Source organism: Camellia sinensis, unplaced genomic scaffold (assembly GCF_055761805.1).
Source record: "Camellia sinensis isolate YWXY unplaced genomic scaffold, ASM5576180v1 Unanchor12, whole genome shotgun sequence".
Taxonomy (NCBI): domain Eukaryota; kingdom Viridiplantae; phylum Streptophyta; class Magnoliopsida; order Ericales; family Theaceae; genus Camellia; species Camellia sinensis.
This window is the reverse complement of record NW_028128998.1, coordinates 1,640,652-1,653,366: the sequence shown is the minus strand read 5'-3', so window position 1 is coordinate 1,653,366 and position 12,715 is coordinate 1,640,652. Positions and strand designations below refer to the sequence as shown.

Sequence of the window (12,715 nt, the reverse complement as noted above, 5' to 3'; positions counted from 1 at the left end):
TCTCTCAGTGCGTATTATTTCCTTGAACCTGTAAATTTCATGTTTTTATTGAAATTTTTTTTTCCGATCAAAAAAAAAAAAAAAAACTTTTCTAATCCACCACTACCCCCACGTGTGGCTATATAAAGGCCTAATCTTCATAATATATGTTCTCATACGACCAAAGACCATTGACAACAAACACAACTATTTTTCAAAGCATTGAAAACACTCTTGAGATTCGTTCATGGATTCTCCTTTCTTTCCATACCCATATCCTGAATTCTCACCTCAATCTTCTTTCACTTCACTTGAATCCTCGTCATGTAATATTGTGCTAGGCTTCACCAACCAAACCACCCTTCCCTTCAATGAAAATGACTCTGAAGAAATGCTTCTCTTCGGAGTCATAACTGAAGCAGATAGTGACCACTCATTAATGGGCACCTCTTCATCTCGATCCAGAGATAAAGAGGCATGCTCAGAACCACGTGAAGAACTCATTAATGAGTCACTATCTGCTTCTACTTTGAATGCTTATAGAGGTGTTCGTAAACGGCTTTGGGGGAAATATGCAGCCGAGATAAGGGACTCCACAAGGAATGGTGTTAGGGTTTGGTTGGGGACTTTTGACACGGCCGAGGCCGCGGCTTTGGCCTATGACCAAGCTGCATTTGCGATGCGGGGTTCCTCAGCTGTGCTCAACTTCCCGGTGGAGGTGGTTTACGAGTCGCTTCTAACCATGCATTATGGTTTTGAGGAAGGGTGTTCGCCGGTTTTGGCATTGAAGAAGAGACACTCCATGAAGAGGAAAAGAGTTGGTAGGAAGAAGAAAGAAAGAGAAAATAATCAGACGAGGGTGGAAAATGTGGTGGTGCTAGAGGACTTGGGTGCTGACTATTTGGAGGAACTTCTAAGTTTATCTGAGAGTACTACTACTAGTGTTGGAACTTGGTGAGTGATCTAGGGTTACTCACATTATTTGAAATAAATATTAAATATAATAGTGATATTATGTAACCATCCCACTGTTTAGTGTTTCTGTTATATATATCATATTTTCTTTTCGATGAGGCTGGTGATTGATTTTAGTTTCTATCAGAAAAAGATAAAAAAATTCATTTGTAAAATTTGAAGACGATAGTGGATGATTAAGGAATTGTTTGTAATAATTTAAATAAGTATATTTTTTGATTTTTTATGAAATATGGGTTGGATTTGAAGTGATGTAGTAGAGAGATTATGTAACTTAAATAAAATGATATGACTTAAATAAAATAATAATTTTTTAATTTTTTGACTTTTTTAAAGGTTACCAAACCTAGCATAAGTTCTCAATTATGTGGGGCTTGGATGTTTAGTCCATGCACGTTGACAAGGGAACAATCTTTTCTCTCTTTGTCATATTTATTAATTTTCTTTTCAAGAATGATACATCTTTTAATTTAGGAGTTCTTAAAGAGCATTAATAATGTGACAAATAATTACAAAAAAAAAAAAATTAAAATCAAAACATCACATCACATAATACCCACACACTAATTAAAATTATTATAACTCTTAATTTAGAACTCTCAATCTTTTTTCCAATCTTTTTATCCGTGGGACATGCTCTTTCTTGATTATTAGTATAGCTGTGCAAAGGGACGGACCTACGCAAGGGACTGGTAAAGCCTCGGCAACCCTGCAAAAAAAAAAAAAAATGAACTTAAATTTTAAATTTTAAATTCTAAATTAAAAAAAAAAAAAAATTAGAGCTCTACCAAATTTTAAATTTTTGTAATATACTTAATGCAAAGTCTAGGTAAATTTAATCAGGATTTTTTTATTATAACATATTTTTGTTATTTCTTAATTGTATATGCATATTATATTTTAGTACTACAAATAATATAAGTTTCAGACTCAAGAGAAATATCAGAACAAAATATATTAAAATGTACCTAATAAATTATAAAAACTATATGTCGACTAGACTTTTGAAATTGTTCTGTTTCAAAATAATATATATCAAAAAAATTCTGAATAAGTTGTTATTTTAGTAGGTTATTTTAGTTTTTGGCTATTTTAGTAAGCCAAAATTTTTGTGTCTGGGAAGATAATTGGATTTTTATGTAGTTGAATGTGATGTTTGTGAGAGAAAAAAAAGTAATTATGGTTTAATGTATCATTTTGTCTCATTAATTATTTTAGTCTATTGTATCTTTTTATAAATTTTAGTCTAAAAAGCCAAAAAATTACTTTTGTCAATAAATAGCCCTTGAGTCAACTTTCTGGTTTTGCTCCTGATTGTGCAAGAATGATATGTATGTATGTAGTTAATTAGCCTCACTTGTGAAATCGTCATTTTAGTTAAAAAGTTAAAAATTTATTAAATAAGATTAAAATTTTGAAAAAAATTTATGTCACACAAAATAGTTAAAAACAAATTTCCATTCATTTTATAAAATCAGAGATTCCTCTCTAGTCACATTACTTTTTTGCACATTTATTTTTCATAAAAATATAAAATTTCCCTTTTCAAGTATATTGAATTTTTTTAATCCAATTTTTGTAGTAAAAATACTAAAAGCCTACTAAAAAAGTCATTTTTCAAACGGGACCCTCACTATATGTTCTCCTCTAAATGATTGGGTGATAAAAAATTCAAAAATGTCTAACACCTCCTTTTTTTCCACCCCCTTTGACCTCGTCTTTCTCTCATTGGTTGGATTTTCTTTTCTTTTTTTTTTGTTTCTCTTGTCCTCCAATCACCACCTGCCACATGTGTGTAGGGTGGTGGGGGTGGTGATTGGAGGGGCCTCCATCACTCCTCTAAAAAATTTTATGAGTAAGTAATACATTTAATCTATATTGTGATTTTTTTATTTATAAAAATATTACATAAATAACTTTATATAATATTTTAAGAATATTCAATAATTTTTCTTGTTCTTGCTAAATAAAAAAACAATTCTTGTGTGCTCCGGTCAATCCTAATGCTCTCAAGCGTCATGTGTATCCTTTTATTTGAGTAGCCTATAAAATGATGGTTTAATTTTTGGAGGCATTGGAGGATTCTCCCAAGATAGGATTTTTTTTTTTTATTCTTAATTTCTGTAATCAATATGATAATTAAAAAAATAAAAAGATTATACTATGATAAAATCTAAAAGAAAAATGATATGCAAGTTTACTTTTTACACCAAGGATCCTCTAGAGTGATTTTTTCCTAAAGTTTTCTAAAGTAGTGTATTGTGTGGTTGAAATTTAATGCTGAAAAATTGATGTGATTTGTCATTAAATCTCAGCCACACAATGCACCACTTTAGAAAACTTTAAGAAAAAACCACTCCAGAAGATCCTTGCTCTACTTTTTAACTCAATTTTATAAATCTAATGATGTGTATGTGATATGATTGGTTGATGATTAGATAAGATATGAGAGAGTGTGTTATCTTTAATATTCTAATTGATTGTTCACTATTACAAAATCATAAATAGATCATGTATATTATTTAATCATACGTTTTAAGTTTTGTTAAAGTGTGATTTTTGAGAGTGTAATTAAAAATAGTCATTTTTAGTCACACGTTTTGAGTGTCATTAAAAGACACTACAAGAAATTTCACTTTTGGCGACTAAGTTTTTAGTCGCCAAAAGTATAATTTTTAGTCGCCAAAAATTTTGCCCGACTAAATATTTTGGTCGCCGGATTGGTCGCGGGAAAATTGTCGGGGAAGGTATCGGCGACTAAAAAATATTTAGTCACCAAAAGTCCTATAAATGGCTACTAATATTTTTAGTCGCAAAAAATAATATTTAGTCGTCAAAAATCTTATTTTCCGCTAACAAAACTTTGGTCACCAAAACTTGAAGTATCTATGGTGACCAAAGTTTTAGTTGCCAAAGGGTTTTTTTTTTCAATCTGATTTATTTTATTTTATTTTTTTTAGCTACTAAATTCTTAGTTGCCTAAAGAGTGCTTTTATTTTAGCTACTAAATATTTAGTAGCCAAAAGTTTCTCCATTTTATTTTTATTTTTATTTTTAGCTACTAAATATTTAGTAGTCAAAAGTTTTTTACTCCATTTTTAGCTACCAATTGTTTAGTAGCCAAAAACATCATTTTATTTTTTTAAAAAAATTAATTTGTCCACAACCTATATATATCTTATGCAATCTATAACAAGTATACAAACAAAACAATATATATATATATATATATATATATATTATCATCCATTCCACAACCTGCATCTATTTTACTTACAACCATCCAAACAAAAGAATAACTTTTAATGTCAACATTGCATAAAAACCAAGTATATTCCAACTTCAAATAATAATTTCATACAAATCCAATAATGATATGAGCTCCCGGTGACTTCCATACACCAGCTATATATAAAATCAAAAGCCTTGAAAAATTTACTAGAATAAATCAACCTCAACAAGAGCAATCATAGCTGCAGCCATCATTATAAAAGCATCCATAGCATTTACAGTGGGAGTCCCCCATTGCCATGGATATGGAAACCTTATCCTGCATGTTGAGAACTAACAGAAGCCCTTAGTATTGTTACCATCACTCCTGGATGACCATCGATGTTCCCCGATCTTTCACTATACACTCATCATTTGGAAGGTTGAATGCAACAGTTTGAGGACCCTTCGCATCCTGCCATAAAAATGAAGTTCTCAAGCTTCAGTTTTTCAACCAGATAGTTCCAGTAAAACTTTGTACAAAATGGGAAACATCAGGTTCTGAATAAGAGATGGCTTAAAAAGAGGCTGAAAAAGAGATGGCTTAAAACTAACTTCAAATAAAAAATTTAGGGAAATTACTCTATGACACTTTGATAAAAATTATCCTCCTCTTGTACAAATCTCACCCACACCCACACCCACACCCACACCTGCTCACATGCGCTCATGCGCGCGCGCGCACACACACAAAAGACTATCTTTGGAAAGAAAGAATAAGATCAATAATCACAAAAAAATGAGCCATATGATTGAGATATACTAACTCAAATCTGAATTGTTGCTTGCTACCTTAAAAAAAAATACGTATATAGAACACAGATGACACTCATGCCAGAACCCATCTTAAAACAATGGAGAGGGAAGACCAAATGTGTTTGTCAATCCATTTTCTAATAAGATGAGTGGGGGCAACGTCACAGATCAGAACCATCAACTAGATAGTTTTTAACTCAAAGCAACAACATGCCTGGGAAGAAATTCAAACATTTGTGCACACTGTTACATATACACGTGCAAGCACAGAAAGAGAGCTTGTATTAGATGGAAGCAGGAAACAGAGGCAGAAACCAGTAATGACAAGGACTTTTTTAAATGATTAATAAGAATCCAAGAATCGAAAGAGTCAAAGGATTCAAACTAGGAGGTGATCATTTTGTAAGTAATTGAATATTTCCCAATTCGGCACAATATCTGTAAATAAATTTTAAACATCAGACATATCATGGTACCTATTGAAAAGCCTCAATGTTCTAAGAATTCTTCAAAATTTATAATATGGTGCAACAACAGTTCTTGCAACGGTTTCATTTTTTTGATTAGCTGCAACAACAACTTCATAGTCTTTGAACATTTACCACATAAGTGAATTGAAGCCTGGATCAACCCACTACATAATAAGTACAAAGTTGCTGCTACTACCATACTCAAACCCGCATTCTCATTTTTGACAGCCCAACCATATTTTTTTATTGCCCCTACAAATAATAAAATTACTTTTTAAGGGAACTTTAAGAGCTTAAGCTTACTCTTTCCTTTTTCTCATTCTTTTTGGGCCTTCTTTATATTGTGTTAACATGGTGGATTGAAGGCGTGGTCCGATGTTCATTTATTGATTTAATTTTTTGTTCGCGAAAATGAAGTACTGTTATGGATTTAGATAAATCACATGCAAATTTCTGTAAGTTGTCATAATAATGTCTCCATTTTCATGGTTTCTCTTAGTAATTCATACTTAATGAGAGGAACTATTTATACACAAGAGGTTCACTTTTCTTTCATCTTCAAATATACTTATCACTTAAAAAGGTGTGTTAAAAGTTTACAATTATGTAGTTGTTGTGTTGCACTTTAGGACCAAACCACAGGAGATGGAACCATAAGGGGGAATGTGTTTTTGGGCCTAATACAGGTGGTAAAATGTAATTTATCCTTAAATAATGCAGTATTGTAGACCTATTAAAATTCTAAGGCTCTGAGTCTCTTGATCAGTAGTGAAGGAGAAATTTCTACCTGCCTGTGTCACCATTAATTACTTTAGTCTTCCACTTATCATATGCATTTACAAGTTATAAAGCATGTTCCTGTTTTGATGGCCACATTAAGCGATACTATTAGCAAACTCCTCACATATAGCGATTTTGGTTCAGAGACATTTGCAGTCCTTCAAGTTAGCCTGTACAATCTAAGATTGTAAAACTCGTGTAGTAGTTATACAATACACATAAATGTACACAGTGAAGGAGCTGGCTACAATTCCACATTTGTAAAAGCTGAAAAAGTTCATCTAAAAGTACTCAAACAAAATGCTTCATATCATTAAATCAAAATGTAAATGCTTTCTAAAAAAATTGAAGCCACAGATTTTTTTATTTTGCTTCCACAGGAATGTGGATAATCTCTGATTAAAAAGGTATCGATCATCAACACAATCAACTTAAAAGACTACCTGATCGTAACACCAAATGGTATTTACATATAGATATATATATATATATATATATAGAGAGAGAGAGAGAGAGAGAGCATACGCGAGACGGAGCATCAATGGAGCAGAGTTCTTCTCAGCGATGAAGCCTCTAGATCTCGCGGCGGTGGCAGTGGATCTGTGAAGATTGGCAGAGGAGGAGGAGGAGGCGGCGGCATGAAAAGAGGGCAGCGACGGAGGTGGTAGCGGAGGCAGTGGTGGTCGCAGCAGTCACGATGGCAAAGACGGAGGAGGAGGAGGTGCTCCGGTTGCCGACGAACGCGATGAGGAGCGGCGGCGGGGCGGCGACGCAGCTGGACTCCTCAACCCTTCATCTTCTGAAACGCAGAGATGACCCTTGTAACACCCTCAAAATAATACATATAAACCCAACATTCAATACATCCATAGACATGAGAGAATAAAACATATTTCTATTTATCAGAGTATTCATTACAAAAGTATTACATGTTGACAACAAAAGTAAATGCCCTACGGGCTTACAACTTTCCAAGCCAACACTTGGTTACAAAAAGAGAGTACTAACTCAAATACACATTAAGCCCTTGGCTTGAATTTACATGTAATACCAAAAGAGAACAACAAAAAGATCTATCAGCCTCAAAGCCTCCCAAGCTACGTCCTTAGAGATGGCATATCACCTGAACCTGAAAATGATGTCCCATATAGGGTGAGCCAACGCCCAGTAGAGATATGCTAAACATAATATGAACAATAACTAAAACATTAGTATTTGATAAATTTTTAACTCATATAAACAAACGTACATCCCTTTCATAACCAATCCATACTCACAGATATATATATATATATATATATATGTCAATCCCTTTCCGTTTCATCATCCAAACCAATTCATATATATGGTTTTCAATTCATCCAGACAGTTTATAATGAGACTGCAACTCACATCATTAACATTTCCATGCTTCAATTCAAAGTGAGACTACAACTCATATCAATAATACTTCAACACTTCAATTCATCTACGTTATGCAAACGTAATCAAGATTTGGGACTTTCACCCTGGACACTCCGGCCAACTTAATTATCACTGGAGTCCAGCCCCTATCTCCTCCCAAATCTGGTTTATGAGTACATCCCCTATCTCATCCCAAATTGTGGAGTACATCCCCTATCTCCTCCCAAACAACATACATATACAATGTATTTAAACACTTATCATATACAATGATTAAGCAAAGCACATATTCAATATGTTATTCTATCCGTCATATTCAATGACATACTCAATTGATTAGTTTTAATTCACCTAATCAACATGCAGTGTCTACAACAATCAAGGCTATCCTCCACCGATAGTCCAAAATAGTTATTTCTAAACAGATAATAAATTCATCAAACAGATAAATTATCAAAAATTTCATAGGTGAGTGGTTTATCAATCCAATCGTACCATTAAATCTCACAATTTCCCAATTTCCTTATTTCTTAACCAATTTCACATTCCCATAATTAATTTCATTAATTACTCAAACGACCTAATTATACCCAACTAAGGCATTTCCCTTTTTTTGTCAACACTGACCCAAAGGTCCAAATATCATCAATAAATATCAATAACCTCATTTTAAGACCCAAATACACATGTATAGTTCAAAGGAACAAAAACCCCTCTTTACACATTTCAAGCTTTGAAATCCTAACACCCAAAATTTTCCAACTTCAACATTAAATCAAAATGAATACATGTTTATGTCAAAGACCATAAATATGAGTAGTTATTCCCACCTCAAATGAAAAGATCCAAAGGAGATGTTGAACAAACTCGAAGGTGCTCCAAACCCACAACTTTTCGGATCAAAATGGAGGCCTTGAAAAGCTCTAACACTTTAATGAAGACACAAGGTTTGGGTCTCACTAAACCAAGATCAAAATGTAGAGAGAGAGAGTTCTAGAGAGAGGAGCTCTCAAATTAGGGTTTTGAAAAGCTAGAGAGAGAGAGAGAGTCGAAAAAGTGATTCAAAAATGGCTTCTCTCGGACTGATATACATCACAGTCTGCTCGAGCGTGGAATGCCCCGCTCGAGCGTCAGACACAGAATCCCGCTCGAGCATGAAAAGCGACGCTCGAGCGTCGAATGCACACTTCCAGAAGTTCTGCAGACGAAGGTCCCCGCTCGAGTGTGAAAGTGGACACTTGAGCGTCCGATGTCCTGCAGGGAAAAATACTGAAGACTGAATAATCCCGCTCGAGCATCAAACTCCCCGCTCGAGCGGAGGAGCAAAAGTAAAAGGCCCGCTCGAGCGTCAAAAGCCCTGCTCGAGCGTGAAGGCCAAATCTAGGCATCAACTCTATGTTTCTAGACACAACCAACCTGCTTTAAACCTGCCCAACACAACCTAAAACTCAAATGCAAAGAGTAAAGGATGGAAACGAGAATAAGACAATAACACACATCCACGGAACCGAGTCCGGAACACAATAAACAATGAAAGGAAAACCGGGATCGCTATAACCCTAATATTTCATTGGAGAGGTATTGATCTCACCCGTTGGTTCTTCAAGTGATCTTAGCCATCCGTTTTACATCCTTGCTAACTTATTTTCCCGACTAAAAATAGCTTTGTCGTTAATTAAGTAAGGAACCTGTAGACGTCCCCCGAACGCCCGGGGAGGAACGAGTCCCGTTCTGTTCGCATTGGGGTCACTACAGCTCAGGATTCTCAAATTGTCACGGTTCGTAATCTGAACCAAAGAGTCCAAATCCGGCAAATCGTTTTAAGAAAACAGATTTTTAGAAAAGAAATGCCAAACATGGACTGCTTTGCCAGATACAGAGTCGCCACCTAAATATTTTATTTTGGGAAAATTTAGGAAACCTTGACTCGTTGCCTAAGGCCACGTGTCCGTCATCACCAAAGTTGCCTCGGCTCGGGAACTTGGGTACGATTGGGGAAGGTCACTTTGTGAGCACCCCCGCTCGCCCGATTAAAGATCGGCCTCTACTAACCATGATATCTATTTTTGAAAACATTATGTGTTCTTATTCCGGTTATTAGCCTAGATTACTATGTGATGCGCACAGCATACAAGTATAGACTGGATCGCCTGAATTGGAACAAAACATTTCATGTTTGTTTGTTTTGAAAATGGTTTGATGGTGCTACCCGCAAGTAGGCTAAGACGTAGATTTGCCACCCTCGGGTGGGCTTAGAAAACATGATTTGGCCACTATCTAGTGGGCTTAAAATACACATTTGATGAATTGTTCCAATCCAAATAACCCAACCTTCACCCACAGGCATTCAGACAATTATATCACATAAGCATATAGCCTCATGGTAAGCATGCTATTCATAGCAATCACTCACACGCATGCAAGGATGCTAAAGCATAAAACTTACCGAGTACTCCAAGCCAAAACAGAAGCTAATTAGAAATCCATGCATGATCCTAATTACACGGAAATGCCTAATGCAACACATGCAAAAATGCAACTATAGCAGGCTCGGCTATTCTAAACATGGCATATGAAATGCTATATGTAACAAGTCCGCGAGGGACCCCGCTACAGTTCGGACTCGATTTGTGTCACGGTTCTTAATCTGAACCAAAGAGTCCAAATCCGACAAATTGTTTTGGGAAACAGATTTTTGAAAAGAAGTGCCAAACATGGACTGCTTTGCCAGATACAGAGTCGCCACCTAAATATTTTTTATGGGAGAATTTAGGAAACCCTGACTCGGTGCCAAAGGCCACGTGTCCGTCATCACCAAAGTTGCCTCGGCTCGGGAGCTTGGGTACGATTGGGGAAGGTCAGCTATGAGCACCCCCTCTCGCCCGATCCGAAGATCGGCCTCTACTAACCATGATATCCAGTTTTGAAAACGTTATGTGTTCTTATTCAGGTTATTAGCCTAGAATTACTATGTTATGCGCACAGCAAACAAGTATAGACCAAATCGCCTAAATTGGAACAAAACATAGCATGTTTGTTTTGAAGATGGTTTGCTACTCGCGAGTAGGCTAAAATGCAGGTTTTGCCACCCTCGAGTGAGCTTTTAGAAAAGATGGTTTTGCCACTATCTAGTGGGCTTAAAACTCACAATTTTAGTGCATTATTCCAATTTAGGTAATTCAACCTCCACACACAGGCATTCAAGCAGTTATATCACATAAGCAAGTAGCCTCATGGTAAGCATGCTTTCATGGCAACACTCACACGCATGCAAGGATGCTAAAACATAAATGCTCACCGAGTACTCCAAGCCAAAATAGAAACTAGTTAGTAATCATATGCATGATCCTAGTTCATGTTAAGATGGCTAATGCAACACATGCAAAAATGCAACTAAGATAGGCTCGGCTAATCTACAATGACATGTGAGATGCTACAACTAGCACGTATTCAACTTGGAATTGAAATGCAATGCAGTTAGTATGATGCGCCGAGCCCGGTGCATGCAAGACAAATGTATGGATGCACGCATGCATAGCATAAGGTATGCTAATTTAAATATGCCCTAATACTAACCATCAAAGCATGTAAGTAAAAGGGAGAAAAAAGTGGGGGTTGGAAGACATGCACACACGCACCCACACTTATTACAAATTCGCCCTCGCTTGGAGGGACCAAAAGAATATACAAATTAGTTATTACAGACCACTTAATTAATTAACAAATTAACTAAACTATGGAAAGCAGTAAAGGCCTCGGGAAGAGGATCCAATGCGCGTGTGCTCGGGTTTGCTCAGAAATCCAACGCCATGCACAAGTTTGCCTCTGTTTTCCCTGCTCTGCTCCTCTGAAAATTGCCAAAGTCTCAAGGATGCCTTTCTGGATACTGGGAATCACCACCGGCTGAGTAAAATTACCACCGGCAGTGAATTGTGGTCACCGGCACAAAATGCATCCATCGGCTGGTGATTGACTGCCGGTCGGCAATGTATCCTGCCGGTCGGCAAAGAATGTTTGCAGAACCTGCAACTCTCAGCAGTAGAGGGCAAAACAAGGCATGGCAATGCATTTCAAACAAATGTGTGCACCAACACATCCCCTATCATGTTTATGACTCAAAGGGACTTGGTTCTCGGTTCTCGGACCACCAATCGCGCATTTCAATGCGTGATGGCCCAAGAAATCAAGTGTGCATTTTCAATGTGGAATGAAATGCACGTAAACAAACAATGAGCTCAACCTCTATCATACTCAAGTCAAGAGGCCAAGCATGCATGCCAATGCAATGCACCCTAGGCATGTGAGCTAGTATGCAACATGGCGATGCAAACAAGCAAGCAATGAACAAGCATGCAAGCTAGTGGACATGCAAGACATGATGCAATCAAAGCATGCAAAGTGTAAGACATGTAACAACATGTAAAGAGTGGACTTAAACTAATTTGGGCAGCCCTATACTAGGCCCAAAACAGTGGCCATAATGATGCAAGTGAGGCAACAAAATACATGGAATGCATGCACAATGCATTAACCAAGCTTAAGGCACAAAAATACAACTCTACCAAAGCATGGCAAAGAGGGAATATGGCATACAATGGTGCATGTTCCAGATCTGAAATGGCAAAATGACTCAAAAGCATGCAAACACTCATGTAATGCATTGTTAAGGACTCAAGCACTAAAGCTAGTGAAATGCAATACACCATAAACATGCAAAGCGATGCTCGAATGATGAAACCAGCCCCAAACAGTCCCCATGCAGCCCAAAATAATGCTAAAACATGTATGAAATGTAGCCAAAATAGGCTAGCATGCTTGGCCAAAACAACATGCAACATAGGCTAGTAAGCATGGGTTGTATGGAAAGTATATGATGCACATGGAATCTCACCAAACCATCAAAAATCAGTGAATAAAACATGTGAAAATAGGCCCAAATAATCACTGGTACGCAACCATGGCATGCAAAAATGATGAGTTACTTTAGAGGGCCGTGCAAGGAGTTATTAAGCACATGCAAGATAGACATTTAGAGAGACCAAATCAACTCTGGAAATGGCTTATGGGGGTCCTAAAACCCA

The 12,715-nt window shown here is 36.4% G+C and overlaps 1 long non-coding RNA gene and 1 pseudogene across 2 annotated transcripts in view; one reads left to right on the top strand and one right to left on the bottom strand.

The window, feature by feature from the left end:
• Window positions 1-224: 224 nt before the first annotated feature.
• LOC114286404 (ethylene-response factor C3 pseudogene) lies at window positions 225-942 on the top strand (annotated as a pseudogene).
• Window positions 943-4,388: 3,446 nt separating this feature from the next.
• LOC145814615 (uncharacterized) overlaps window positions 4,389-12,715 on the bottom strand; it is a 73,677-nt gene continuing 65,350 nt past the window's right edge. Inside the window, exon 4 of one of the 2 annotated variants that reach the window (XR_014357961.1) lies at window positions 4,389-4,639. This is a non-coding gene — a long non-coding RNA (uncharacterized LOC145814615). Of the gene's footprint in view, window positions 4,640-6,891; window positions 7,030-12,715 lie in introns of those variants that run through there. The other variant, XR_014357960.1, reaches the window with a different exon arrangement.